Below are 3701 nucleotides of genomic sequence, written 5' to 3' on the forward strand. Positions count from 1 at the left end.
ACGACGTGGCGTGGCGTGCTGCGCTCCCGCACACCTTCTCCGCCAACGCGCTCTTCACCACGCTCGCCAGGCTCCCCTCGCTCGCACGCCTCTAGCTCGTCGGGCTCGGTGCCTGGGGCCCGCTCCCGGGCGCAAGCTCCGCCGCCTCCCGGCCAGCGTTCCTGGAGGTGGGGAAGACAGTGGCGCGACTGGTCCTCACCGACAACAACTTCACTGGGAAGATTCCGTCGGGGTAAGAAGCACCAATAATTTGAATGGATCTTGGCATTGCTTTGCTTGCATTTCGATGAATTGAATGCATTTCTCCTATTATCTATCTTCCGCGAGTAACTAACGAAAGCACTAGCTTGCTAGCTCTCGCTTCTCTGTTCCTTGCTTGTCCTGCTCTGTTCTGTTCCCCAAGCCCTGTGCCCCTGCCCTGCTGATGGAGCTAGCAAACCGGGCAGGTTACAGCACGCACACGTGCAGCGACGCAGGCACGAGCGGGCATAGGCCGGGGCGAGCAGACGGCACCAGACGCCAGCCCAAATCAAGCAGGAGCAGGTCAGCTGTAGCAGCACCAGGAGCAGCGCTGGTCCGAGGGCCAGGGGCCAAGGGGCGCGCCGCGTGCGGCCAGCGAGCAGGGCGGGCAGGTGCCCGCCTGGCCGTGGCGCGGGGCCAGGGCCCAGGGGCGACGTGCTCGCGCGTCTTCCCGCCATGGCCTGCTCCCGAGCGTGCGCCTGGAGAGGATGGCGCTCCCGAGCCATGGCCACCAGCTGTGCGCCGCTCCCAATGCCCCCGGGGCTAGGGCCCAGCGGCACGGGGAGCGGAGGCCGGAGAGGAGGGGGGGGGGGGAGCTCGGTGACCGGGCTGGTGACAGAGGTAGAAGACGAATATGACAAGTGGGTCACGGGCACATGAACAAACGGCAGGGGCACAAAGGACATTTCGCCTCGCCTTACTGACCGGGTGCCAACGTGGCCTGCCGCCGTGTCTTGCCACGTAGGCAAAAGTGGTAAAAACGTAAGATTTCCAGCTACAGTAGTGCTAAATCTGTAGGAGCTCGTTTAAGAGTGCTAAACCAGCGAGTGACCTTCCCTATAATGATAAAAATGTAAATAACCCGGGCGATGGGATGGGAGGGAGGATGGGGCCTCCTTTTCCTAGGGGCTCAATAATGTTGTTTGAGGGCCCACTGAGTTTATTTAGAAACTTTGTTGGAGTAGAAATTTCTCTTAAACCTCTAAAAAATAGTGTAGGGACTCAAATAAGGAGTGGGCTGGAGTTACTCTAATAGAAATTCTTTGTCAAAATTTCACCTTATAGACTGTGTCGATGTCAGTAGTCATTGTGACGTGTGATTAGAAAATTGCTTCTCATGGGATTTGGCATGAGGGTAAATGATGACTTTGTAGTTTATTTTGGCTCGTTTCTAGAATTGGCTGACCCACACATAGGAAAGGCTCCTTGAATCATCAGACAACAACATTTCACTCTCATCGCCAAGCATTCCACTCGATCATACCAATACAAATACGGCAATACCAACCCAAGAAACAAGCACAACCTCATGCAGGGGTGGGCCAAGTACTTTAGGCAGCACAATACCGTACCATAGCCTGAGGCTAAGGCCTAACAACACTCTCATGGCCTAACTCAACCTACGGGCTATGGCCCATGTCGAAAGTGCAGCCTAGCTTGGGAGAAATGTGGTAGCGGTGGTGGGGACGACGGCAAGGTGCTGCTTATGAACCACCAAAGGATGGCCCAAGCTCGGGTTGGATTCGTCCGAGGATTGTTGAACCCACGGCTTTTGCAAATGTCTAAAATGACAAAAAAAATAGTAGTCCAAATAAATTAATCTATACTATAAAGGATGAAAGAATTGAATACAATTTTCATCTACTTTAACCCACCTACCCCTCTCATAAAATATCTCTTTTAGGCCCACATGGAAGAGCTTAGTGCTCGACCAAATTAAATGAGAGGCAAAACAACATCAGGGAAAATATTTCAGTCTAAAACCAAATTTTTTTTTGTTACCGCGCGTAGCCGCTTACCCGCCCGCGCATACCCACACGAAAATCACGTCCCGACGCCGCCTGCGCACAGACGCCGTGCCGCCCCCGCCTGGACGTCGCCCCTCCCCGCGCCGCCCCAGCCCCGGATCCGGCAAGTAGCGGCCGGATCCGCTCTGGCCGGCGGCGGCACCTCGAATCTGCTCGGGCCGGCCGCGGATGCGGCGCGGAGGCTACGGCCTTCCCCAGCGGCGCTGCCTCGGATCCGCGGAGGGTGTGCGGCGGCGGAGGGCACGTGGCGGCGGAGCGGAGGGGCGGCCGTGGCCGCGGGCGCGGCGGCGCGGCTGTGCGGTCGGCGGCGCGATGGCCGGCGGCGGTTGCCGCGTCCGCGAGGTGAGCCAGCGCTACCTCTCCACGCCGCTACCTGCCTAGGCCCGGCGCTCCCGATGGCCCGGCCCTGGGGCGCGCGCAGCCCGCGGCGAGGGCGCGCGGCCACAGTTGCTTTCTGGCGGTGAGCGCCTGGTGGGAGAGGCGGCCATGCGAGGCTCCCCAAGGTGCAGCACGCTTGGGGCGGGCAGGTGCGCCCGCTGGCGCGGGGCGTGGTCGATCTGGAATGGCCCGCTGATGCGCGGGCGGCACGGTAGGCCATCCGCGGCGGCCGCCGCCCCGGTGGAGCCCTTCACTCCGGTCGCCGCTGGAGGTGCCAATGTTGCTTTCCATTTTCGTGCCATCCCTCCCCTTCCATGCTCGCTCGGCCCTACGATGCCTAGCAACAGCGGTCACCCATGGGAGCTCTGTTGGAGCTCAGCCTTGCGCCGCGACAACGGCGAACAGAGACGAACAGAGCTCCGCCGGGGGGTCGACGGTGAACTGACCCTTCCGGCGATCCCCGGCCAGGAACTTGGTGCAGAATCGACGCACCAGCTCACACTCAAGCTCACCGAACCGATAGCTGGATGAACTCACTCACACACGCGACGAATTTGTCTCGGCGGGAGGAAGAAGATGAACAGTGACATGGGGGAACTTCGCGCTCAAACGCTATAAACCCAGCGCGATCTTGTTCACGGCTGGGGGGTGCGTGTGTGCGCGTGTGTGCGCGCGGTGTGAGCTCGGGTCCGGCCGTGTGTGCACGCCGGGACGAGCGGGATGCGATCGTGTGCGGCGATCGTCGTGGCGTGAGTGGAGTCGAGATCGGGGGGGGGGGGGGGGGGGTGATCGAGCTCGTTCGTGCGAGCCGTTGAGGTAGTTAGAGCGCCCGCATTGGCCGCAGTGTCTCTGTTCCGTGGCGTGCGTGCAGCGAGCGCATCGTGGGCGCCATGGCAGAGCCACGCGGGCCGATCGGCGATGATGGAGGGCTGCGCGTGGTCGTTGGCGCGTCCGCCCGGCTATATAGCCTTCTTGTAACCCCTAGATCATGCTACCGCGGTGAATTGGAAAACGGCGTTCGGCGCCGAGCGTTTGAGCGCGAAGTTCCCCCGTGTCACTGTTCATCTTCTTCCTCCCGCCGAGACAAATTCGTCGCGTGTGTGAGTGAGTTCGTCCAGCGATCGGTTCGGTGAGCTTGAGTGTGAGCTGGTGCGTCGATTCTGCACCAAGTTCCTGGCCGGGGATCGCCGGAAGAGTGAGTTCACCGTCGACCCCCCGGCGGAGCTCTGTTCGTCTCTGTTCGCCGTTGTCGCGGCGCAAGGCTGAGCTCCAACA

This window comes from Panicum virgatum, chromosome 2N (assembly GCF_016808335.1).
Source record: "Panicum virgatum strain AP13 chromosome 2N, P.virgatum_v5, whole genome shotgun sequence".
Classification (NCBI taxonomy): domain Eukaryota; kingdom Viridiplantae; phylum Streptophyta; class Magnoliopsida; order Poales; family Poaceae; genus Panicum; species Panicum virgatum.